Here is a 27451-nt window from a genome sequence, read left to right as displayed (position 1 = left end):
ATTGAGGATAACAAGTTAAATCACTGCCCAGATCCCCTGGGCACGTTCTCTCTGGATATATTATTTTCACTCTCTCCTTCTGTTGCTCTTTATTATATATCAAGACCTCTTACAGATCCTCATGTACTATACTCAATTCCCAAACTTACGTTTTGTATTTTAGATTCCTCATTTGAATACAGATCTCCCTAGGGATGAAGGAGTTTTAACCTACTCTATTATTTGGTATATGCAAATACATATTAAACCTATCACCCAAATGGCATTACTTGACTCCTCTCCTTATAAACATGATTAATTTCTATTTCTCTGTTGGTCTTTTCAAATGAAGCCGGAATTAAATAATACTGTACTTCTCTGATCTCTGTCACTGCCTTCCTTTGGTTTTGAGAGAACTACTCTCACATACTCAGTCACTATAACTCGCTCAGCAAAGCACAGCTCAAAGTATATTGTTACTTTCCCTCACAAGCACCCAGTATTCAAAAGAACAAGGAAGAAAATAGTTTTGCATTAGACAACTCAGTGGAGGTGGGCCTCGAGGAATTTAAACCAGTTATACGATTAGGAGCCCCGTCTTTAAGTTTCTGTATTGGGAGTTCCTCACATGGCTTGCAAGTCAGTATTACAAATTTCATCTTTAATGCCATTGCATCAGTGTTTAAGGAGAGCAGTAATGTTCAAAATGATGTAATGAAGCTTATATACCAGTGTGTTAAGAATAACCATAAAAAAGCAATTGACCACCAGTGCAATAACCTAAAAGCAAGTGAAAGAAATCCTAATCAATGAAGCCTTGGTCTTCTTGTGCTATAGATGAGAAAGGAGGATTCAGTGTGAAAGTAAAAAGTAACTTTCTTTCAACTGAATCCTAAAAACTGATTGAGGAAGCAACCCAACAGAATTCTGTATCTAGCAACACAAAGAATCTTTGTATGGGGCTGGCCTGGCATCCCAAGAACAGCAGGACATCAGTAAGCCAACTATTCCAGAAACAAGAAGAAGCTATTGGGATTTTGTGTTAATTTCTGATTTTCTGGGACCAAAAAGCATCAGTCACGGTTGAAGGCAGGAATTCATGCTTATAAAGGCCAATTTCAAGTCTGGTGTGGGCATTTCTTTTTTTTTTTTTTTTTAATTTTTTAAATGTTTATTTATTTTTGACAGAGAGAGCACAAGGAGGGGAGGGACAGAGAGAGAGAGGGAGACACAGAATCTGAAGCAGACTCCAGGCTCTGAGCTGTCAGCACAGAGCCCAACACGGGTCTCGAACTCACAAGCTGCGAGATCATGACCTGCGCTAAAGTCAGATGCTTAACCTACTTAGCCTCCCAGGCTACCCCCAGTGTGGGCATTTCTTAATCATCAGCCAGCTCTAGAAATAAAGCTGTCTCACATGCCTTTAAAAACTAATGTTTTAGGGGCGCCTGGGTGGCGCAGTCGGTTAAGCGTCCGACTTCAGCCAGGTCACGATCTCGCGGTCCGTGAGTTCGAGCCCCGCGTCGGGCTCTGGGCTGATGGCTCGGAGCCTGGAGCCTGTTTCCGATTCTGTGTCTCCCTCTCTCTCTGCCCCTCCCCCGTTCATGCTCTGTCTCTCTCTGTCCCAAAAATAAATAAAAAGGTTAAAAAAAATTTAAAAAAAAAAAACAACAAAACTAATGTTTTACGGGCGCCTGGGTAGCTCACTTGGTTAAGTGTCTGACTTCAGTTCAGGTTATGTTCTCATAGTTTGTGAGTCCAAGCTTCGCATCTGGCTCTATGCCCCTTCTTTCTGCCCCTCCCCTGTTCTCTGTCTCTCAAAATAAATAAATGAACTTAAAAAAATAAACACTCATGTTTTATAGGCCAGCAATGTAGGGGATAGATTTTAAGAAACCTAATTTATTTATCATTAAAAAAAGATTTAAAGTCTATTCATTGAATAAGTCAAGACGAGCCACATACTACATTCACAAGTCAAATTAGGGAATACTATTTTTCCGGATTAAGACATGGAGACACCAAATCTCAGGGTGGCTGACATGCTTACCAGGGGCACTAAAGCCCGTCAGAAGTGACCTACCGGGATCCAAACCCACCTCCTTCTGAGCCCAACTCTCCCACTCCTTCATTTTGGGGACACACATTTTCACAGACACTTCCTACTACACAACCTACATCTTTACATTTTCTTTATTATGAAAATATTTCTAAAGAGCTCCTGCGTGGCTCAGTCTGTTAAGTCTCTGACTTCAGCCCAGGTCATGATCTTGCTGTTTGTTGAGTTCAAGTCCCGTGTTGGGCTCTGTGCTGACAGCTGGGAGTCTAGAGCCTTCTTCAGATTCTGTGTTTCCCTCTCTCTCTTCCCATCCCCTGCTCTAACTCTATCTCTCTATCTCTCTTAAAAATAAATAAACCTTAAAAATAAGTTTTCAATATTAAAACATTTTAATGGCTTTCCTAGTGCATGTTCTTCAAAGACACCTGTAACTGCTAATAATAGTTCCTAATCAGCTTGAGAAGCTTTTTCACATTGAGTTAAAAATCCTGCTTCCTTTCAGTGATTCTGATTGTACAATGCATTTCAATATTTAACATAACCCAAGTGGCTTACTGTCTCCCTGAATAACTTCAATAACCTTAATAACCTGGAGGATGCAGGTCAAAACAAAAAAAGACCAATCAATGTATAGATTGTACAGTGTAAAAATGTTAAATGGTTAGGAAAAATCAACCTGAGATTCATAAAGTGTCGTTGTTGACATTTAGTGTTAGGATATCAAATTAGTAGGGCACCTGGGAGGCTCAGTCGGTTAAGCACCTGACATCAGCTCAGGTCATGATCTCACAATTTGTGAGTTTAAGCCCTGCGTCGGGCTCTGTGCTGATGGCTCAGAGCCTGGAGCCTGCTTCAGATTTTGTGTCTCCCTCTCTTTCTGCCCTTCCCCCACTCACACTTCGTCTCTCCCTCTCTCTTTCAAAAATAAACATAAAAAAAGAATATTAAATTAGTAAAACACGTTGCTGAGCAGAAACACTGCTGCAGAGAATATCACGTGAAAACATATCTTAAGAAATATCGGCACAACTTAATTAAAAAGAATACTGCTGTTTTCCATATAGGTGATTTTACATTGTTTTATTTTTATATTTAATATTTCATTGTTTTAATATACATACTATGATTTCCATTTAAATGTTATAGGTAGCCTAAAATTTAGGTGAATATTGCATAAAATTGAAAAGTTTGGGAGTTTTAAGAGGAATTAAATAATAAAATATATGTGCCAGAACTGCTATGATTTTTGCTACTTCCCCTTATGATAGTTAAGCTATAATGACTCCTAATATTTTTCTTAAAGTTTTTATTCAAATTCCAGTTTGTTAACATATAGTGTGGTATTAAGTTTCAAGTGTACAATTTAGTGATTCAATACTTCCATCCAAAGCCCAGTGCTCATCACAAGTGCATTCTTAATGCCATCACCCATTTCCCCAGTCCCCCCACCCACCTCCTGTTTGGTAACCATCGGTTTGTTCTCTAGAGTTGAGTCTGTTTCTTGGTTTGCCTCTCCCTTTTTTTTCCCTTTGCTGGTTTGTTTGGTTTCTTTTTTTTTTTTTTAATTTTTTTTTCAACTTTTATTTATTTTTGGGACAGAGAGAGACAGAGCATGAACGGGGGAGGGGCAGAGAGAGAGGGAGACACAGAATCGGAAGCAGGCTCCAGGCTCTGAGCCATCAGCCCGGAGCCTGACGCCGGGCTCGAACTCACAGACCGCGAGATCGTGACCTGGCTGAAGTCGGATGCTTAACCGACTGCGCCACCCAGGCGCCCTGTTTGGTTTCTTAAATTCAATATTATGAGTGAGATCATATGGTATTTGTCTTTCTCTGGCTGACTTATTTCACTTAGCATAATACTCCCTAGCTCCATCCATGTCATTGCAAATGGCAAGATTTCCTTTTTTAGGACTGAATAATATTCGTGTGTGTGTGTGTGTGTGTGTGTGTGTGTGTGTGTGTGTGTGTGTGTGACTCTTCTTTATCCATTCGTCTATCAATGGACACTTGGGCTGCTTTCATATTTTGACTATTATAGATAATGCTGATGTAAACATCAGGGTGCATGTACCCTTTGGATTTTTGTATTTTTGGGTAAATACATACTAGTGCAATTGCTGGATTGTAGAGAAGTTCTATTTGTAACTTCTTTTTTTTTTTATTTTTTTATTTTTGGGACAGAGAGAGATAGAGCATGAACGGGGGAGGGGCAGAGAGAGAGGGAGACACAGAATCGGAAACAGGCTCCAGGCTCTGAGCCGTCAGCCCAGAGCCTGACGCGGGGCTCGAACTCACGGACTGCGAGATCGTGACCTGGCTGAAGTCGGACGCTGAACCTGCGCCACCCAGGCGCCCCTCTATTTGTAACTAATTGATGGACCTCCACAGTTTTCCACAGTGGCTGCACCAGTTTGCATTTCCACCCCAGTGCATGAGGGTTCCCCTTTCTCCACATAATCACCAACACCTGTTGTTTCTTGTGCTTTTGATTTTAGTCATTCTGACAGATGTGAGGCAATATCTCAGCGTGGTTTTAATTTGCATTTCTGTGATGATGGGTGATGATGAGCATCTTTTCATGTCTGTTGTCCATCTGAACATCTTTTTTGGAAAACTGTCTGTTCGTGTCTTCTGCTCATTTTTAATTGGATTATTTGTTTCTTGAGGGTGTTGAGTTTTATAACTTCTTTATATTTTTTGGATACTAACCCTTTATCATATATGTCAGCTGTAAATATCTTCTCCCATTTCATCATGTGCTCTTTAGTTTTTTCCATTGTTCCCTTCCCTGTGCAGAAACATTTTTTTTTAATGTAGTCTCAGTAGTTTAGTTTTGCTTTTATTTCCCTTGCCTCAGAAGACATAGCTAGAAAAAAGTTGCTGTGGCCGATGCCAAAGAAGTTACTGCCCATGTTCTCTTCTAGGAGTTTTATGGTTTTATGTCTCACATTTAGGTCTTTAATCCATTTTGAATTTATTTTTCTGATGGTGTAAGAAAGTGGTCCAGTTTCATTCTTTTGCATGGTGCGGTCCAGTTTTCCCAAAGCCATTTGTTGAAGAGATGTCTTTGTCCCATTGGGTATCTTTCCTGCTTTATCAAAGATTAATTGACCATATAGATGTGGGTACATTTCTGGGTTTTCTATTCTGTTCTATTGATCTATGGGTCTATTTCGTGCCAGTACCATACTGTTTCGATCAGTATAGTTTTGTAATATAACCGAAGTCTGGAATTATGATGCCCCTCATTTGTTTTTCTTTTTCAAGATTGCTTTGGCTACTAAGGGTATTTTGTGGTTCCCTACAAATTTTAGGATTGTGTGTTCTGCCTCTGTGAAAAAATACTGTTGGTATTTCGATAAGGACTGCATTAAATGTGTATATTGCCTTGGGTACTATACACGTTTTGACAATATTTGCTTTTCCAGTGCCGGAACATGGAATGTCTTTCTGTTTTTTGGGTCCTTTTCATTTTCCTTCATCAATGTTTTATAGTTTTAAGAGTACAAGTCTTTCACCTATTTCGTTAGGTTTATTCGTAAGTATCTTACTGTTTTGGGTGCAATTATAAATGGTACCGATTCTTTAATTTCTCTTTCTGCTGCTTCATTCCTGGGGTACAGAAATGCAACAGATTTCTGTACATTGATTCAGTATCCTGAAACCTTGCTGAGGTCACATAGTAGTTTTAGCAGGTTTTTGGTGGAATCTTTTGGGCTTATCTATATACAGTATCATGTAATCTGCAAATAGTGCAAGTTTTACTTCTTCCTTGCTGATTTGGATGCCTTTTATTTCTTTATGTGATCTGATTACTGTGGCTTGGACTTCCAGTGATGTGTTAAATGACAGAGGTGACAGTGCACATCCCTGTCTTCTTCCTGACCTTAAGAGGAAAAGCTCTCAGTTTTTCCCCATTGAGGATGATGTTAGTTGTGGGTTTTTCATGTCTGGCTTTTATTATGTTGAGGTATGTTCCCTTTTAACCTACTTTGTTGAGGAATTTATCATGATTTGATGTCGTACTTTGTCAGATGCTTTTTTTGCATTTATTGAAATGATGATATGGTACTTATCTTTTATCTTATGAATGTGGTGTATCACATTGATTTGCAAATATTGAACCACCCTCGCAACCCAGGAATAAATCCCCCTTTGTCTTAGTCAGTGATTTTGTTTTAATGTGTTGTTGGATTTGGTTGCCAGTATTTTATTGAGAAGTTGTACATCTGTGTTCAACAGGGATATGGCCTGTATTTCTCTTTTTTAGTGGTATGTATATCTAGTTTGGGTATCAGGGTAATGCTGGCCTCATAAAATGAATTTGGAAGTTTTTCTTCCTTTTGTTTTTTTGTTTTTTTTTTTTTTTGGAATAATTTGTGAAGAATATATTCTTCTAGATGTTTGGTAAAATTCACTTGTGAAGTCATCAGCCCTATACTTTCGTTTGTTGGGAGTGTTTTGATTACTGATTCAATGTCTTTGCTGGTTATTGGTCTGTTCAAGTTTTCTCTTCTTCCTATTTCAGTTTTGGTAGTTCCTATGTTTCTAGGAATTTATCCATTTCTTCCAGGTTGTTCAATTTGTTGGCATTTAGTTTTTCATAAAAAACTTTCATTATTATATTTCTGTGGTGTTGGTTGTTATTTCTTCTCTCTCATTTATGATTTTACTTATTTGGTTTCTTTCTCTTTGTGATAAGCCTAGCTAGAGGTTTACTAACTTCGTTAATTTTTACGAAGAATCAGGTCCTTGTTTCATTGATTTGTTGTATTGAAATACTAGTTTTTATGTCATTTATTTCTGCTTTAATGTTTTTTGTTTTCTTCCTTCTGCTAACAGTAAGCTTTGTTGAATTTTGTCTGATGCCTTTAGGTGTAAGATTAAGCTGTTTATTTGAGATTTTTCTTGCTTCTTGAAGTAGGCCTATATTGGTATATCCTTTTCTCTTAGGACAACTTTTGCTCTATCCCAAAGATTTGGGGCCATTGTGTTTTCATTTTCATTTGTTTCCATTTATTTTATTATTATTTGGTTCTTTTTTTTTTATTTCCTGGATTACCCATTCGTTGTTTAGTAGCATGTTATTTATCTTCCTTGTATTTGTTAGCTTTCCAGATTTTTTCTTGTGGTTGACTTCTAGTTTCATAGCATTGTGATCAGAAAAGGTTCATGGTATGACTTGAATCTTTTAGTATTATTAAGGCCTGTTTTTTTATTTAATATGTGGTATATTCTGGATGATCTTCCATTTGAACTTGAAGAAGTGTGTTCCGCTGTTTTAGGGTGGAGTGTTCTCACTAGACCTGTTAAATTCATCTTATCCAGTGTGTCATTCAAGGCCATTTTTTACTTACCGATTTTCTGTTTAGATCTACCTATTGATGTAAGTGGGGTGTTAAAGTCCCCTTACTATTATTGTATTATTATTGATTAATTCTTTAAGTTGGTTATAATTATTTTCTGTATTTGGGAGCTTTCATGTTGGGTGCATAAGTATTTATAATTACTATAATTTCTCATTGGATTGTCCCTATTATGATTATACAATGCCCTTCTTTGTCTCTTTTTACAGTGTTTGTTTTAAAGTCTAGTTTGTGTGATATAAGTGTTGTCACTGCAGCTTCTTTTGAAATCCATTTGCATGGTAAATTGATCCCCTCACTTTCAATCTGCAGGTTTCCTTAGGTTGAAAATGAGTCTCTTGTTGGCAGCATATAGATAGGTCTTGGTTTTTTTTGTCCATTCTGATACTGTATGTCTTTTGACTGGTGCATTTAGTCTGTTCACATTCAAAGTAATTATTGACAGATATGTGTTTATTGCCATTTTGTAACTTGATTCATTGTTTCTGGAGATTTTCTCTGATCCTGTCTTGTCTTTGTCACTTTTGGTTTCTCCTTGACACTCACAGAGTCCCCTTTAATTTTTCTTGCAGGGCTGGTGTAGTGGCCATGAATCTTTTTAGTTTTTGTTTGTCTGGGAAGTGCATCATCTCTCCTTTTATTCTAAATGATAGCCTTATGTGTTATGATATTCTTGGCTATAGATTTTTCCCATTTAGCACTTTGAATGTATCATGCTTCCCAAGTTTCTGTTGAGAAATCTCCACCAGCCTCATGGGCTTTACCTTGTAAGTTAAGTCCTGCTTTTGTCTTGCTCCTTTTAAGATTTTTCTTTGTCACTATGTTTTTAAAATTTAATTATAATATATCTTGATATTGGCCTGCTTTTTTTGATTTTGACGGGATTTCTCAGGGCCACCTGGATCTGGATGTATGTTTCCTTCCCCAGATTAGGGAAACTTTCAGCTATTATTTGTTCAGATAAATTTTCTTCCCACTTTGTTCTATCTTCTTCTTCTGGGACTCCTATGATAAGAATGTTATTATGTTAATGGAGCCACCGAGTTCCCTAAGTCTGTTCTTGTGTTCTTTATTATTTTTTTTCTCTTTTGTTCAGCTTCATTTATTTCCATTGCTTTTTATTCTAGGTCACTAATTCCTTCCTCTGCTTTTCCAGCCTGCTGTTCATTGCGTCAAACCTGTTTCCAATCTTGCTTATTGTATTCTTCAGCTCTAATAGATATGTTTTTATATCTTTTATCTCCATGACAAGGGTCTCACTGATGTCTTCAATTCTTTTCTCAAGCCCAGTGAGTATCCTTATGATTGTTGCTTTAAATTCTCCACCAGGCATGCCGTGTGTGTGTGTGTGTGTGTGTGTGTGTGTGTGTGTGTGTGTGTGTTTCTTAAATCTGTGACTGTGGACTTGTTTCAGTCTTTAATTTGGGATAACTTCTTCTATCTTGGAATTTTGTCTCAGTCTCTTCTTCCCTTTGTTACAAAACCCAGTTATGTCTCCTGCTCCTGAAAGTAATGGCCCTATGATGAAGATGTCACATATTGTCCACTTTCTGATGCTTCAGGAAGAATCTCTAATATGGGCCGTGTGTGCTCTGCTGTTGTGTTTTGAGTACTCTGTCCTTCAGGCCAATCATCTGCAGAGGTCTTCTTGAATGCTTTGGCCAGGGTTTGGTCCCTGGCCTGAATGTGGCAAGTTTTAACTAGGTGTGCACAGGTCTGCTTGTGAAATGAGACCTGTCACCATCTGCACCTGAATTGAGGTCATGCAGAACGCTCTAGTCAGAGACATGGTGTGGGCAAGATTTTGTGCTGATCTTCTGAGGTGGAAGGCACACCCACATTGGGACTGAGGCACGCTTGATTCAGAAGGGCAGTCCAAGCAGAGTGTAGGGCTTTGGGGCTTGGTGTAAGCAAGTTAGACAGCCAGTATCAATGCTGTGCTGCTCCACGCAGGTGGCTCTGTGTTTATGTTGAGAAGCAGGGAAGGGAAATGGTGCTGGCTACCTCCTTTGTTCTCAGAGAGGTGTCCCCATAAATGCTGCCTTTCAAGGACATGCTCTGAGAAGAGCGAAAAATCTCCCCACTGTGTGGCCCAGAGTCACTTCAGATCATCCTTTCCGTGCTGTCTACCCTTGGGTTGTTTGCCTGCCTTCTCTCAAGAAGCAGAATAGGGCCCACTAAGTTCTATCCCAGCCGTGCCTGCTGGTTTTTAAAACTCCAGGCTTTAAGCCGCACTAGTTACCAAAACTCATGAACATCAGCCCCTCTCATTATCCCAGCCAATGGTTTTGGGGAAACATTCCCTTTGTGCATTCCCCTTGTGTCCTCTCCTCTCTCTCACCCTTCTCCATGACCATGAGTACCTTCACTGTTCAGCAGCCACTATCCATTTCTTCCTTAAACCATATCTCCACACTTCCTACCTTCTTTGATGTGGCTTCTTCTCTCCCTTTAGTTGTGGAGTTTGTTCTGTTAGTCTTCAAGTTGATTTCTGAGGTATTAGGATTATTTGATAGTTACCTGGCTGCATTCATCGGACGAGGTGAGCCCAGGGTCTTTCTTCTCTGCTGCCATCTTCCTCTCCCTCCTCCTGAATATTGACTCCTAGTCTTTTTAACCAAAGCTTAAAATTATCCAACCAGTTAGTTTGGCACCTATTATGCATGTGTTGTACCACACATCTGCGGGAATGCATGCACTTGCAATCTGCTGCCTATTCTCAAACCACCTTTAGCTAGATCAGAAGGAAATATGCATTACAATATGGCTGGATATGGGAGGACCTCAACGAGGGGCTCCGTGTTCGCCCTCGTTCAGTTACGCACGTGAACTGAGTTTCAGAATCTTACCCAAATCTATTTAATAGGCAGATTGAGAATGATAATGAAGATTCATTGCGTTGCTGTGAGGATGGAGTGAGAAAACTTGGCAGTATTTCACATGTTATGCTCTCTTTAGACATGATTTCAATCATTCTGTCACACAGGGTTTTGTTCTTGTGAGTCTTCTGTTAAATAAAGGAAAAAGAAAAAAATATTTTTATTGTAGCAGGGTTGTGAAGTAAACAGTAAGAAACACAAATTCCCTAAGCTAATAAATAATTTTAGTCCTGGTATTCAAGCTTTTTGAATACTTTTATGTGTCTGTCGTTGAGAATTTTCATTAAAATGATCCCTTAGTTGTTGGATATAAAACTTACTGTCAGGAGAAGGTGGATGGAGAATCATCGACCACACAGAGATCTACCTATTCGCTTTCTAGTAGATTTTCCAAAATTTTCCTGCCCTTTCCAGCTGAAGAACAGATGGCAAATAATTGCTAAGCAACATCATGAGATTAGAACAACAGAAGAGCACAAACAAGGTCTGGTAAATAACCAAGCATTATTTTTCCATGATAATCGTTCCATAGCAGTATGAATCCCAAAAGTTAAATGAGTCCTTATGTTTCCCTCTTAGAAAATTCCAGGTGAAATATTTTTCCAGAATATTTTTAGAAAATTATATGCATATGTTAAATACTCTAATATTAATATTTTGATCATAAAAATATTAGTAGTCAAGGGGCACACCTGGGTGGCTCAGTCAGTTGAGTGCCCATCTTCAGCTCAGGTCATGATCTCATGGTTTGTGAGTTTGAGCCCCACACTTGGCTCACTGCTGTCAACCTGTCAGAGCACAGCCCACTTTGGATCCTTTGTCCCCCTCTTTCGACCCCTCCCTCTCTTGTGCTTTCCCCCCAAATAAATAAATATTTTAAAAATATCCCTACTAATTCCACATTAATAAAACATTGAATTTGCCTTATTCCAGATATTTTTTCTCTTTAATTGTCTAGTTTATTAATCCATAAATGTGTCTTACGTCATTTATAAATGAATTGAGGTTAAAATATTCATCTCATAAAAATGTGTCAGATACTTAATGATGTTTTTAAAGGGCATTTTCTTGATAAATTTTTGAAAGGGCTGATTAGTGTGCTAATCTCAAGAAGGAAAAGAAATCCTTAAGGTCTTGACATTTCTGGGTTGAAGGATGCCTCTCCTCATACCCATACCCACATCTGTGATTATTTTTTAATCTTTTTCATTCATTTGTTTACTCTTTCTGTATCTAGTCATAATAAAACTTGTGTTTGCGTTGAAGAGTATTTTAATTATTCAAAACCAAAATAGAAACATGCTTTATTTTGCTGCAGGGCTTTGCTTTCCTTCCTTCCTTCCTTCCTTCCTTCCTTCCTTCCTTCCTTCCTTCCCCCTCTCTCCCTCCCTCCCTCTCCCTCCCACCCTCTCTCTCTCTCTCTTTTCTTTCTTGCTTTCTTGCTTTCTTGCTTTCTTGCCTTCTTGCTTTCTTGCTGTCTTTCTTTCATCTGAAAGTTTCCTTACCCTGAGTCCCACCATTCCTATCAATTAGGGGCACATCTTCCAGGGGACGAGTTCATTCTCAAGTGAAGACCAAGGTGTAGATAAGAATTCCATCTTTGGAGTCACAATGCTTACGTGCATAGTCTGTTAGTTACATGCATCGCCTATGTGCATGAACTTGGGCTTCTTCAGTTTGTCCCCTCATCTGTAAAATTGAAACACGAAATTTCACCTATCGCACTGAGTTTTGTGAAAGCAAGTAGGTGCTCATCGTTGGTCATCATTACTGTCACTGCCCTTACTATTGCCATGATTATTGTTGGCTACCCCAAGAGGTATATTTGGTGATTACATTATTATAGTCTCAGTGCTACTGAAACCTCCTGGTTTGGAAGTCATACATTTAAGATCTATTCTTGTCTGTTTCTATATCCTGTTTATTTTTAAGCTGTGTATTCTTAACTTCCTAACCTTTCTGGATCTCAGTACTCTATCTCCAAATTACGGAAATCAGATACCACAAATTCCTTCTTGTTCTTTTATTTTGTTTTTTTTCTTGAACTCCTTCTATTTTATACGTGGTATCTCAGTGGTCTAGTCATCCAAAAAAAGAAACCTAATTCTGTTTCTACATAGAGTCTTAAACATTATTCTAAATGCATGGTGGATTTCCACCACTTGACATCCATTTCATACTACATGTCAGAGCACAATCAACTCCCTTAAGGGCAGAGAACTTCTTCTGGATACAAAGTGAAAGATGTGGTGGAAGAACAGGCAGCAGAGATTAAGCTGAAGGGGCCACAAAGTGGTCACACCTCAGTTGCTGTTTTTGAGGATACAGGAGGGGACCATGGGCGAAGGAAACAGAGTTGCCTCTAGAGGTGGGCATAACCCACCAGCCATCAGTCATCAAGGGAACAGGACCTCACTTCTATACCCAGTGGTATTAAGTTCTGAAAAAGACCTGGAACACCCTCTCTCCCGGAGCCTCCAATAAGAAACGCAGCCTGGTAACAACCCGTATTTAGCGCGAAGCCACCCATATGGGATGCTTCACCTACGGAGCAGTGAAATGATAAATGGGCTTGTTTTAAGCCACTATGTTTGTTGAGATTGTCACAGCAGCTTTAGAGAGTGAGCCCAGGGACAGTATCACACATCTCCCTTCACACCCACGGCACTGAGCACAGCCTCACTCTCATGTTAACACCTCAATAAAAAGGTGTTAGTTGCTTAAGGAAATCAAACAAACTTTGGAAATATTTGAACGTAGAAATCAACAATTTTCCATACAAAGTGAAAGCCATCTGTATCTCTTATATGCAGTTATCACTCAGCTAGCATGGTATAATGGGGACAAGTGATATAGGTGAAATTTTAGTTGGTTATGTTTTTTTTTTTTAAATTTGGCTGGATAAAACATAAACATAAATCAGGAGTTCATGTAAGTCTCACCATTTAGTTATTCAGTGCTTAAATATACCGACTCTTAAATATATGTGTGTGTGTGTGTGTATGTGTGTGTGTGTGTGTATATATATATATATATATATATATATATATATATGTGTGTGTGTGTGTGTTATCTATATATATACATGGTATCTATATATACTGAATTTATATATTTATATATAAATATATAAATGATATATAAATAATATAACTATGTATAATATGTATAATATATATTGTAAATGTATGTCTTATTTATATATGTTATATATAATATATATCTATATACTGAATCTTTTCAGAATTTCTTCCCTTAGAGTGAAAAATACCTAGTAGCAAACTAATAATTTCTAGACAAATCAGTAATATATAACTGCATGCTCTCTGGATGGAGATCCTCATTGAGGCCATCTGTGTAAAATAGCACTAATTTTAGATTTATAAGTGTAATTTTATTTATTTTGATAAATAACAAGCTGTCTTTTCAGGCACATAATAAAAAACTGATGGAGTTTTTCTAACAATAGGATATGTCCCCTCAATGCCTTCAGTATATACTATTATAGTGTCTTTTTTTTTTTAATATGAGATGGTTGGCGCACAATTTTACATTAGTTTCAGGTTTACAATTAAGTGATTTGACAAGTTTATCCCTGCCATGTTCACCACAAATGTAGCCACCATCTGTGTCATTACGTCGCTATTACAATATTATTGACTATATTCCTTATGTTGTGCCTTTTATTCCCATGACTTATTCATTCCATCACTGCAGGCCTGTATCTCTGCCCTTCACTCATTTTGCCCGCCCTCCTCACCCCCTTCTGCTTTGAGAGCCACCAATTTGTTCTATGTGTTTATAGTTCTGAGTCTGCATTTTGTTTATTTGTGTTTTTTTAAATTTTGTTTTGTTTAGGTGTCAGTTATGAGTGGGATCATATAGTGTTTGTCTTTCTCAGTCTGACTTCTTTCACCTGTCCATACACGTTGTCTCCCACAACACAATCTCATTCTTGTTATGGATATGTGATATTCTATTTATAGACACACCACATTTCCCTTATCCATTCTTCCATTGATGTACACTTAGGCTGCTTCCATATCTTAACTATTGTAAATAATGCTGTAATAACCATAGGGGTTCACATATCACTTTGAATTAGTGTTTTTGTTCTCTTTGGATAAACATCCAGTAGTGGAATTATTGGATCATATGGCATTTCTGTTTTTAATTTTTTGAGGAACCTCCATACTGTTTCCCACAGTTTCTGTACCAATTTACATTCCCACCAATGGCGCACGGGGATTCCTTTTTAATACACATCTTTACCAACACTTATTTCTTCTTGACACCTTGGTTTCAGCCATTCCAACTGGTGTAAGGTGATATCTCATTGTGGTTTTGACTTGATTCCTCTGACGTTTAGTAATATTAAGTATATTTTCATGTGTCTGTTGCCTGTCTGTGTGATTTCTTTGAAAAAAATGTCTATTCAGATCCTCTGCCCATTTTTTAAATCAGATTGTTTGGTTTTTAGGTGTTCAGTTGTATACGTTCCTTATATATTTTGGATATTAATCCTTACAATATATATTTGCAAATGCCCTCTCCGATTCAGGAGGTTGTCTCTTTGTTTTGTTGATGGTTTCCTTTGTTCTGCAAAATCTTTTTATTTTGATATAGTCCCAATAGTTTATTTTTGCTTTTGTTTCCCTTGCCATAGGAGATATGTTAGAAAGATGTTGCTACAGCCAATATCAGAGAAATTACTGCTTATGGCTCTCTTCTAGGACTTTTATTGTTTCAGGTCTCACAATTTGGTCTTTAATCCATTTTGAGTTTATGTTTGTGTAGGACGAAAGAAGGTGTTCCAGTTTCATTCTTTTACATGTAGCCATTCCGTTTTCCCAGACCATTTATTGAAGACACTGTCTTTTCCCCATTGTATGTTCTTGCCTCCTTTGTCATACATTAACTGACCATATAAACGTGGGCTTATTTCTGGGGTCTTGGTTCTGTTCCATCGATCTAAATGTCTATTTTTGTGCTAGTACCATATTGTTTTGATTACCACACCTCTGCGTTCTATCTCAAACTCTGCTATTTGAGATGTACCTACAGCTTTGCTCTCTTTCCAGGATTGCTTTGGCTATGCAGGGTCTGCTGTGGTGCCATACAAATTTTAGCGTTATTTGTTTTTTGGTTTTGTGAAAAACGCTGTTGGTGTTTCTCTAGGGATTGAATTGAGTCTGTAGGTTACTTTTGACAATATGGACATTTTAACAATATTAATTCTTCTAACACGTGAGTATGGAATATCTTTCCATTTGTTGTGTCATCTTCAATTCTTTCATCAGTCTTTCTAGTTTTTGGAATACTGGTCTTTTTCCTCTTTGGTTAAGTTTATTCCTGGGTATTTTATTGATTTTGATTCATTTTTTTTAAATTTGTCTTTCTGCTAGTTTCTTATGTCTATGTAGTATAGAAAACACTATCAATATCTGACTTTTCATTTTATATCCTGCCACTTCACTGAATTCGTATATTACTTCTAATAGTTTGTGTAGAGTCTTTAGTATTTTCTATGTATAGGATCATATCATCTGCAGATAGTGACAGTTTAACTTTTTCGTTACCCATATATACCAACTCACTTTATTTTCTTGTCTGATTGCTGTTGGGGAGGTGTTCTAGTGCTATGTTGAATAACAGTGAGAGTGGACATCCTTATCTTATTTCTGATCTTAGGGGAAAAGCTCTCAGTTTTTCAGCACTGAGGATGATATTAGCCGTGCACTTATTATATTGGCCTTTATTATGTTGAGGTGCATTCTCTCTAACCCCATTTTCTTGGAAGTTTTTATTATGAATGTAAGTTGAATGTTCTCAAATGCTTTTTCTGCATCTGAGATGATCGTATGATTTTTATCCTTCATTTTATTGGCGTGGTGTATGATGTTGATTGATTTGCAAATATTGAACCATGCTTGCATCCCAGGAATGAATCCCATTTGGTTGTAGTGGATGATTTATTTCATGTAATTTTGAACTTGGATAGAAGTGAAAATTGAGACAGGGAAGCAGTTATTCTTTAAGAGAACATTAAAAAATCACAACGAGATATACTTTTTACATAGTAGAAAATGTTGACTGTGATTATTGTGAATTTTACATTTTAGAAAATGACATAAGGAGCCAACAGCCTGTACTGTAACTTATTCAGAGATGAAAGGAGACTTTGCATTGCTTCCAGATCTCCTACGGAGCAAATGGGTGGTTGGACAATGCCATTGACTCCATTGACCTTCCTGAGCCCCACTTTTCTCTTTCAACAATGAAAGTATTGATCAGAGATCCTTTCAGGTTTCTTGTATATCTTCCAATTATGTTGGCAAATGTAGATAATGGTAAAAGAGCTCTTCGGAAAGCTAGGTATTTTTATTTAAAAAGAAGATCTTCTGGGGCACCTGGGTGGCTGAGTTGGTTAAGTGTCTGACTCTTGATTTTGGCTCGGGTCATGATGTCATAGCCGTGAGATGGAACCCTGCCCTGGGCTCTGCACTGAACATGGAACCTGCTTGAGAGCCTCTCCCTCTCCTTCTGCCCCTACCCCTTTGTTCTCTCTCCCTCTCAAAAAACTATTAAATAAAAAGACATAAAAAGAAAATCTTCTAATATTAGTACATAATTTGTCAAATATTAATTCATAGACATTTGTGTCTTATAAGTGATCCGCAGATAATAAATTATTTTAAAGTGCCACAAAATTGTGATTTAGAATACAATTTGACCTAAAGCACCATGTATAATAAAATTGCATTTTTGTCCCTTATGCCGAATTTCCTCACTTAATAAAAATACCTTATTATTAATTGTATTCATAATAAATAGTAATAGCCATAAATTATTAGTCATAGTGATAAGGATTCCTTCGGGCAAAGTTTTTGGCGCTTAGAATTTGTGCCCGCCACCTTCTCAAGTACTTTATATGCATCATTTCATTTCATCTTATCTATAAACCCATGAGGTGTGTGATGTTATTATCCACATCTTACTAACAAAGCTGAAATCAGAGAGGTGAGGGACATGGTCAAGGTCATGGAGAAAATTGATTTTTGAACCAGATCTGTCCAATTACAGAACCCATGTTGTTAATCATTGTGCCTCACAACCTCTAGAACTTATGCCTGTGATGGCTTTGTTAGTGTATTATTGTAATAATCCTGTTGTTTGCATCAGTCTTTTCTTCACGTGAAATAACAATTTTAGCTACAAATCAACTTATTTACCTAGTTTTCAGGCAAGAGGTGAAAGATCAAACACGTACATCAAAATTGCTTGAATAGACAGAACTAGCAAAAACAGAAATGAAGTGATCTTTAAACTACTTCTCCTTCCTCTTTGAGATAAAAACTGCTTGTATTTCCATTTGTTTTATTAATGTATTACTTAAGATGTGCCTAGACCAGGGGCAAACACAGTAACATCATTAAGGAGAACACTTCTGGGTGGTGGAAAGTTCCAGTGCCTTAGGGGAATAACTCTTTGGGGAACCCTAAACCTTTCCCTCACGCATGAGTGGTTGACTGTCACGGGCAAACCTCAGTTGTCTCATGCACAGAAGAGGAGATAAACAGAGCAAATCAGAAAGGGCATGGAGCTCCTGAAATCCAAAGTATTTTCTACACATAGGACTCAGAGGAAGAAAGAAAGAAAGAAAGAAAGAAAGAAAGAAAGAAAGAAAGAAAGAAAGAAAGAAAGAAAGAAAGAAAGAAAGAAAGAAAGAAAGAAAGAAAGAAAGAAAGAAATGGAGAATGAGGGAGGGAGGGAGGGAGGGAGGGAGGGAGGAAGGAAGGAAGGAAGGAAGGAAGGAAGGAAGGAAGGAAGGAAGGAAGGAAGGAAGGAAGGAAGGATGGATTACCTCAGGGTTCAGCATAAAGAACTAAGCTAAGTGCCAAGGTTCACAAGGGAGTGAACCATACATGGCCCATCTTTATTTACCCAAAGTGTAACAGAGTTGCTGGTTTTCACTAGACTCCAGATAAAGAACCTTGTAAAGGAAAACAAAACAAAACAAAACAAAACAAAACAAAACAAAACAAAACCCCCATAAAACTTTGGCTTCTTGTCTCCCCCCATGTCCATGTTGATGATGCTATACCATATGCAAGTATGTACATGACTGTGATGGTTTCTACCCTGTGCCTTCTTGTTGACTAGGGGCTGCTGTTCACAATGGGTTCAGAGTTCAACAATGCAAGGCTTGAGGCTAGTTCCCTGCATAACAGACATCGTTTAAGTTACCTTTCAAAGGCCCGTTGATTTCTCCCATCATTTCTGTTAAAAAAAAAATCTATTCCTCATTCTCATTTTTAGATTTCCGTTGAGTGCATATGTTCTGAGTATCTGCTGGATAGAAGGTACCTTTGCAAATAGTGGAAGTAGTTAAAAAGGTGACTGAGACAAATTATGTATCCAGTAAACTTGACTTTGAATTTTATGTCTGTAGTGCTTCAAACTCAAATGACCTCAAAGACCTCTGAGTGTAGAGAAAGCAAAAGACCAGCAAGAAAATTCTTGGGTAAAAGGCGAAAATTCTAAAATGAACCTTGAACGTGTGGCTGATGCCTCCTCCAGCCTGAGTGTTTGGGAATGCTCCCGTGGAATGATGATTCTGGGTCACCAGATGAATTAGTAGCAGAAGGCAAGGATGCATAAGGAAAATTCGGGCGGTGCCTAGTACGAAGCCCTGTGGTGGATGTGGGACGGGAGGAGTGAGCCCACAAGTCACTCCAGAGTAAAAGCCAAGAACACGAGCCACCAGGAGCATCCGTTATCTGGTCATGGGAAGGTGTCTGACAGGTGGACCAATGACATGCTGCGGGGGAGCAAGGGTACCACGTACCCGTCTGCTGGAGTACGAGAGGAATCTTTGGTAAGAATATGAGCGCACAGGAACCAGTATAAAAATAAAGAATTCAACTACATAGAAGTGAAATGGGACTTTTTTTAAATTTTCTAAGTCTACATTGGAAGATCTGTTTTCTCTCATCAAGGCAGCCGGCTATACCGTTTTAAGACGGTGTTTATTTATTTTTTTAAGTTGAGGAAGATTAAAATGGAAACGAGTTTTAAAAAAAAAATGTTTATTTATTTATTTTGAGAGAGAAAGAGTGCACACACAAGCAAGAGAGAGGCAGGAAGAGAGCTCTGGGGAGAGAGTATCCCAAGCCAGCTCTGTGCTGTCAGCATGGAGCCCAACACGGGGCTTGATCTCAGGAACCATGAGATTATGACCTCAGCTGAAAGCAAGAGTCAGATGCTTAACCAACTAAGCCACGTAGGCATCCCTAAGACGGTGCTTAAATGTTTGATTATATGAAATTATTGAAACCATGTACAGATAGATGTCAATCATTGAATCAACATAATACATACCAATGTCACTTTCATAGACTCTTTATTCCACTGTGTGTATAAACCTCCATAAGTTGGGTGCAAAGAGACACTGAAGGTTCAAGCGAAGTTTTCTTAGTCAAGAAATCAGAATTTGGATTCACCCCTTCAGTAGCCACCATTGGCTCCAACGAGAAACCTACAATATTGAGCGTTATCTTACTTTGTTGCTTATTTATTCAATAAGCAGACGGTAAATGCCTTACGATGTGTCAGGCAAGATTTTAGGACATGGGAAGCGAGCGTGGCACACAGCTCTCAACTGCCTTAGCAGCGGATTACAGTGGGTTTTATATCAGTCACTGAGAAGTTTCCTTTATTTCTGATTGCCATTCCCTTCATTCCTTTGTGAAGCACTTCAGCCTTTTCTGCAGATTTGTGATTGAGAGAGCTCTGTCTAGTCACTTTGGAAGGCTCTCTCCCCTTCAGTCCGCAAACTCATTTTTTGCTGTGCTCGGACAACGCTGCCCCAGGCCCCCCCACCCTGTAAGATGGTGGTGGCTAGCATTGTACCTTTGTTGCATTTTGGGAGAGAATTTGCATGTTCCTTAGCCATCTGGGCATGCATGCATTTACATGCTTAGACATATGTATTTACATAAAGACTGGCTGGGGAAAATGATCTTAAAATTTAAGTGGTGTGAATTTGGACAAGCCACATGATTTCTTCAGAATGTATTTATCTCATTTGTGAAATGATGAATTAATTCTATTCACTACTGTGTACCCAATATCTAATCATTAACACAGATTTGGCCCTTAGACATTTGTTTAATGAATGATGATTGGATGACTAAGGTCACTCCTCCCTTCCCACCCATTCTATTCCCAGCATTATAATTTTGAACATTAAGTATCCAACAAACACTTTTTGAACTGAACTGCACTGTGGTAAACTGAATTATACATTAAAACACTGAATAGTAAATTATCTTGAAAAAATGAGCACTAGCCATTTGAAAATCTGATGGTGTCCTTCAATTTTGTTGAAAGTGAATGGAAAACAATCTGACTTCCGAAAGGATTTGCTACCCCTAAATGTAAGTCATGTAATATCTAACCCTTTTGTTTGGCACATACAGATAACCATCATTGTACCATTCAGATGGGCAAGAGATGTACCTTTCTTCTGTAAAGTGGAAGAAGGAATTAAAAAGAAAAGATAAGGACACAATTTTCCTAAAATACCTAGATTTCTAGCACTTTCTCAGGCAAGTCCAATTGAGGATAATTTGGAAAGAAGTAACGATTCTCTTAAAGTTCTCCTTTGTATTTGTTGGAAGGTCTTCTCCTGTCCCCAGGGGCATGAACGTTCCTCCGGCAGGAAAGTGGGGCTGTGCAACGTATAAAGGAAACATGACAAAGTGTGTTCTTTAAAGTTCACATGATTTGAGAGAAGTGAAAACTGGTGCGTATACATTATGCACCAATCAATAAGTTACTGAGTGAAATAAAAATCATTAGCTGAAGAGATCACTGGTTTAGGGAAATCCAGAAAACCATGAACATGAGGCAGTGTTTGGCCATGTTTGTAAACCAGACTGAATTGTAGATCGGCTTTCAAGGTGGGTTGACTTGGAAACGAAAGCAGAAGGAGAATCTTATTCTCATCAAGGAAACAGAATGAGCTAAAGCAGACAAGCATGACACTCTGGGTGGATTGTGAGTGTACTGATCTAATCGAGAGAGAAGGCTTGTCTAGTCAGGAAATGTGTTGAAAGAATGAGATTGTGTCAGACTATGGACGACCTTGAAAGACGGCACTTTAGAGTTTGGGAGGAAAAGAGTGGCATGAGGAACAAAAGTCTCTTCTTGAGAAAAACCAGTTTTTCGTGAGTATAGAACATAGACTAGAAAGGAGAAAGTTCCAGAGGCAGTCAGAACAGTTGGAGCGATGAGGGCAGAGGCCAGCAACCGTGGCTTCCCCTATAGTTTTGTAACTGAACTAACATGAGTTTGCTCTTTGGTGGGTGAAAGATAGAAACTTGTTGCACAAGGTAAAATTTTTTGCAGCAAATGAGATCATGGGGAAAACTTGCGAAGCTGTGACTCTTTGAGCAAGGGTGATGAGTTCCTTTTATTTAGAATCAGGATGAGTACTTAGAGAAGTTCTCTCATCGCATACAGACGCGGGAATAACGTCGTGCGTGTGCCGTAAGGATACACACCTATACCTATATATTTGTGTTATGTAAAGGAGGCTGAGGTTTCTCCTTGGGCAGAGATTTTAGTATTCTAATGAGTTAAAGGTAAGTGTCCATCCCTCCATGGGTTACCATGCTCACAGGCCCAAGTCAGGGATTCAGCTCCAGCTGACCTGGGTGGTCTGGGCCACAGGGCAGTCCTGATCGCTTGAGGGGTCATTTGGGTTTCCATGATGACGTGTGATGCCCTTAGGTCTTGCGTAAGTTAAGAGGTAAGCTAGAAAGAAGAACTTGAGGGAAAATGTTGGGCAGAGGTCACTGGGTAAAAGCAGTGAGCAGTAAAGGTCAGGTCTTGGGGTCCCGCGGGTGATAGTTTCAGTCACCATAGGTTTAATTTATACCTACGTTGGGCAAGTCCTTGGGTCACTTTCTCAAGTCACCCGTCCAAGAACATCATCAGTTTGGTGTTACTTCCATTTGGAAGAGAGGAACCTGAGGCTCCCAAGGCCGCTTTAACACCTGAACGCAGAGGGCACATCCCACGGGTACCCAGTGTAACTAAGCTTGTGTGTGATGCACCCAAACTCTGCACACAGGCAGAAATTTGCAGCTTTCTCACTAAGCGTAAAGGGCCTGTTGCAAGAAATTCAGTGTACGGCTGTAAGATTTTAAATTAAAGGGCGTGCAGTGAAAGGAATTGCCCTCAAATAAGGATCGTAAGGGAAGGTGTCTTAACAAACCAATTTTTATTAGCAAGCTTTTTTTCATCAGGTATATGGAGAGGTACTGTTTTCTGTTTTCTCTTATCATCAGGATTTGAAAACTGCTTGGGAAAAGATCCCGTTAGTGCTTTGGCACTGCTTCAGAAGCTCAGCCCTAATGTAAGGAGAGGACATTTCCAATAATTGAGTCATTTCATGGAGTTTCGGCAGCCGTGGGTGGGTCAGGATAGAAGACAGCTCATCGGCCGTGTGCTGTTTGCGCAGCTAACACGAACTGATGTTGCCATTTAAAACCTAGTGAACATACGTGGGGCGCCTGGGTGGCTCAGTGGGTTACGCATTTGACTCTTGATTTCAGCCTGCGTTATCATCTCGTGGTTTGTGAGTTCGAACCCCATGTCGGGCTCTGCACTGGCTGCAAGGAGTTTACTTAGGATTTTCTCTACTCCTTTGTCTCTGCCCCTACCCCACTTGTGCTCGCTCTCCTCTCTCATTATCTCTCTCTCTCTCTCTCAAAATAAATAAACTTAAAACTCTTGTAAATATATAAGGTTTAGAATCATTTCCTTAGTTGTGTGAGAAAACACCTGTTAATATCCCTCTTCAAAATGGTAGGGTTAGACAATTCTTTTCATTGCTTTCTTTGCTGTGCAGGTGGGCAGTATTATAAGGTACAGTCTGTGGTTTGTATTTTTATCTGTATTTCTGCCTATTCCTCTATTGAAGTGATATTCACCCGTAATTCTAAAATCTGATTATTGGAAAAGGTATGCACTGCTATAGTTATGCTCCCTAGAGCACGATTGTATAAAAATATTTACAGTAGAGCCTTTCCAATAACTGGGGGCACAGTCAGGCTTTCAGTTGGCAGGCTCCCCTAGGCTAGCTCCCACCCAGAGACAAAATCACAGCCCCTGAAGTCATGTGTGCTCAGCATTGATGGGCTTTTCAAGAAAATGATGTGCAATTAGAGTGAAATGATTTCGGAGTTAAAATACACGAACCTCACGACAACACAATATATGTAATGCCACCGTTCTCCCAAGTATCGTTCTGTGAAAACATCCCAGTGTGTGTGGAAGGTGCAGAGTTTATCCACTGACTTTAATTTGCATTCGAGGAGATTGAAAACGAAAAGAAAAGATGGAGAAGAAGGCTGCTAACTTAAGTGTGTTGCTACTATTAGAACTGTTATAGCTACATGAGCTTGAATATGAAAATAGGTTAGGAACATGGGAATTATCTGAATCCACTAGACAAAAACCTTCTTTCCACTCTTTTAGAAAACAGTAGTTTCAACTGATATTTTTAGAGAGCAGTCTGGCTGGCTTCCGATTTGGGCAGAACAGTTAATTTGAAAATTTGTCGACTCCCTGGAATGCTTATTGTCTTTTCAACTTAGTACTCTTAAGAACACAGAGCATAACGTAAAATTATCTTCAATATGCCTGGATCCAAAGTTGATAGAATTGTAAAAAGTTAACGTGTTAGAAAATGATTAATCCTACGATTGTTCCTTTGCGCACGGGTGTTAGTCTCTAGATCCTAAATCTCTGTATTTTGGTCTACTCTGTGCTTTCAAAAGAATGGTCTCATGCTCCCCCACTGTCACCACGAAGAATACATTTCTCTGATGTCTGTGCAGGATCATTAACTTGCTAAAGTCTGTTATGTGCCTCTGAAAAAATACACTGTCCCTCTTTCATGGGCTCAGTAGCGGATGCCCACAGAGAAAGCAAGAAAAACGCACAATCTCATATAGAGTTTATTACTTATGTGAAGGTGGAGATTGGTTGACAAGGCACAGAGAATGTTGTCTGCCAGCGGCATAATTCACCGGCAGTTAGCAGCTGCTCCTTATAAAATCTAAATTAAAAACTAGACATTGATTTCCTATCAGTGTCTGATATTTTGACAAGTCATAAGTGGCATGAAGGATATTATGATTTGTTCACACGTAATATTTTAAAGAGCTCAGGGTTAGGTAGTGATGGCTTAATCTCGCATTCTGTTTGTTTATATTTTCCTTCAGGAAGCTATCTCAAGGGGAAATGAAGCCATAATACCTTGATAATATTAATAATATTAATTTAAGCCTTTTAGACAAAACTGGGGATTGTAAGAAACTGTTGCCTATGACTCTTGAAATGGCATTCCAGAACTACGACATTGCATGCCATCTGGTGACTATTATGTTTAAATCAGAAGTTGCTGGCTCCCCACATTATTATTCACCTCTCAGGGACTGTTAATCCCTTAAATTTAGTTGGTTAAGAAGCAGTCAAAAAGTGGAAGAATCAATTAGTCAGAAAATAAACAGCTAGTGCGAGACTATACCTTCTCGTTCTGTGGCACTTCAACGTGGAGAAAAATGATTGGCACATTGTAGTAATCTTCAATAATGATGGAGTAATTACGGAGCTATAATCATATCACATTTATAAATGCCGCAGCCTCCTGTGTGAGGGACCTACCGTGCAGACTGAATTAACCCTCTGGAAATCCACAACAGGAGGGATTCTGGATGAGAAAGGAAGTCTTGGGGTGATGGTAGGGGTGAACTTGCCGGAGGGAGAGCAGAATTATTTTCTGTGTACCAAACACGTCGTACTCACCCTGGATTGTTTTTCCCTTGTCCAAAATAGTTTTCAAAAAGAAAACCCAAGATAAGAGCTTTGAATTCCGTTTTACCCAATAATCCTTGGGCTATTCACTTGATGGTTTATAACTTGTGTTTTATTGCCTGTAGTAACGCCCTTGTTTTAGCACTCTGATGCTGAATTTGGTATTTATCCCTGTGCATTCAACAGTTTTAGACACGGATATAGCAGATGTGCTCAAGACGTCCCCTGCAGCAAGTTTGGTAAACTGAAAGCCTGTCTCTATAGACAGCTTCCTTTTCTGCCTCCTCCTGCCACCCCAACAGACAGATTCTGAGAAATATAAACCAGTCTAGACTTTAAAAATTATAACCCTACCTACAGTGCGTCTATGGCACTGTATAAATGAGATGCCTAATAAATATTATTAACTCCAATACATACCAAAGAAAGATCTTTTCTTAGCCTTGGTAAATGGTGTAATTTAGATACACTTTTTGGCCTCATTTCAAAGAGCCCTGAGGAGTTGGGGCTGTCGGAGCTCTGAATGGAGACGGAACAAACACAATAGCCGGCTCTAGAGATTCATCTGTGCCTTGAATAATGACCTTATTGATTGAGAAGGATGCATCCAGAGTAGGGATTGAGTGTCAATGTCCTATGCAAATGGAGGTCTGATCACTCAGACTGAAAGACATTAATGAGTTCCTCATGTGTTGATGGGACTAGAAATTTTTGAAATGTGGGTCAATCGCTTTTTTGAATCTTTTTTTTTTTTTTTGGAGATGTCTGTGCTTACTTGTGTACCTCAAGACAACTCCAGTGGAAATCAAAGCCATTTAAATAACTGGGACCCTTAAGAAAAGTAACCGTTTTATGTAACATGAGAACAAATATAGTGCCTCAGAGTTCAGGTAGAATTGATTTTATTGAGTTAGGTTATACATATACAATCGGTTATTCTTTTGATGGTTTTTCCTCCGTTAAACTGTGTGGATCAGAAAACCATACAATCATCTCATTTCAGATTCTAAAATAGTAAAGTAGGCATTCTACAGAGCATAAGAAGTACGGTAGCATAATCAGGACTATGCAAGATATTTGTGTTCTCTAATGCTAGGTGGTGGCATTTTCCCTTTCAGATTGATTTCATGGCTATGTCGTTTTATTTTATTTAGGGGAGAGAGCAAAAGAGTGTGTGCATGTGTGTGCCAGAGCAGGGGAGGGGCAAAAGGGGTGTGTGTGTGTGTGTGTGTGTGTGTGTGTGTGTGTGTGTGTGAGAGAGAGAGAGAGAGAGAGAGAGAGAGAGAGAGAGAGAGAGAGAATCTTAAGCAGGCCCCACGGCTGATGCAGGGCTCAACACCAGGACCTGAAGATCATGACCTGAGTCGAAGTCAAGAGTCAGACACTTAACCAACTGAGCCACCCAGGCACCCCTCATTGCTGTGCTGTTTTAAAGGGAGATTGAGTTGAACACATCAACCACTGTTACTGGTAGCATATGAGACCTCTTTGATCTTAATCTGTATCCAGAGTCCTAATATATTATTTAAACGTTGTAATTGAGCTTCCCGTGTTAACTTGGGCTCCTTTTCCACTGAGAATCTTCCTGTATAAGTTTTTATGTACTAGTTTGCTATTTCATTTATTAGCAGAATTATTCAAAATGTTAAAACAAAACAAAAATATGGAGCTGGTCACGTGCTCAGATGTTAACGAATAATTCTGACCTAATTCGTTATTTCAGAATAAATAATTTCTGGATGATTTGGCTCAGAAAAGAATACCCAATTATTTTAATACAGAAGCTTGTGTTCTTCTGGATTGTAAGGGTTGCATTTGCAAATATTAAATGACAAGTGGTTTATGGCACAAGGCAACCATTTTCCATCATGTTCGCGTGAGCAGTTTCAAACCCTGAGTCCGTGCTGTCTGATAGAAATATATCACAGGGGCGCCTGGGTGGCTCAGTCGGTTGAGTGCCTGACTTCAGCTCAGGTCATGATCTCACGGTTCGTGGGTTCGGGCCCCGCATCGGGCTCAGTGCTGACAGCTCGGAGCCTGGAGCCTGCTTCGGATTCTGTGTCCACCTCTCTCTCTGCCCCTCTGCCACTTGTACTCTGCCTCTCTCTCTCTCCAAAATAAATAAAACATTAAAAAAAAAGAAAAGGAATATATCACAAACTGCATACACAATTTTAAAATTTAGTATCCACATTAAAACATAAAACAATTAGAACACATTTGAACGATGTATTTTAATATAATACATCCCAAATATTACATATCAACATGGTGTGC

The 27451-nt window shown here is 38.8% G+C and overlaps 1 protein-coding gene across 1 annotated transcript in view; it reads left to right on the top strand.

The window, feature by feature from the left end:
• The window catches only part of CSMD1 (CUB and Sushi multiple domains 1), a 2016427-nt gene that overhangs the window by 218075 nt on the left and 1770901 nt on the right, over positions 1 to 27451 (top strand). The gene's annotated exons all lie outside the window — the stretch shown is intronic.

The sequence above is a fragment of the Felis catus genome, chromosome B1, assembly GCF_018350175.1.
Source record: "Felis catus isolate Fca126 chromosome B1, F.catus_Fca126_mat1.0, whole genome shotgun sequence".
NCBI classification, from domain to species: Eukaryota; Metazoa; Chordata; class Mammalia; order Carnivora; family Felidae; genus Felis; species Felis catus.
The sequence above is the reverse complement of the archived record's forward strand: the minus strand, read 5'-3'. Positions and strand labels throughout refer to the sequence as shown.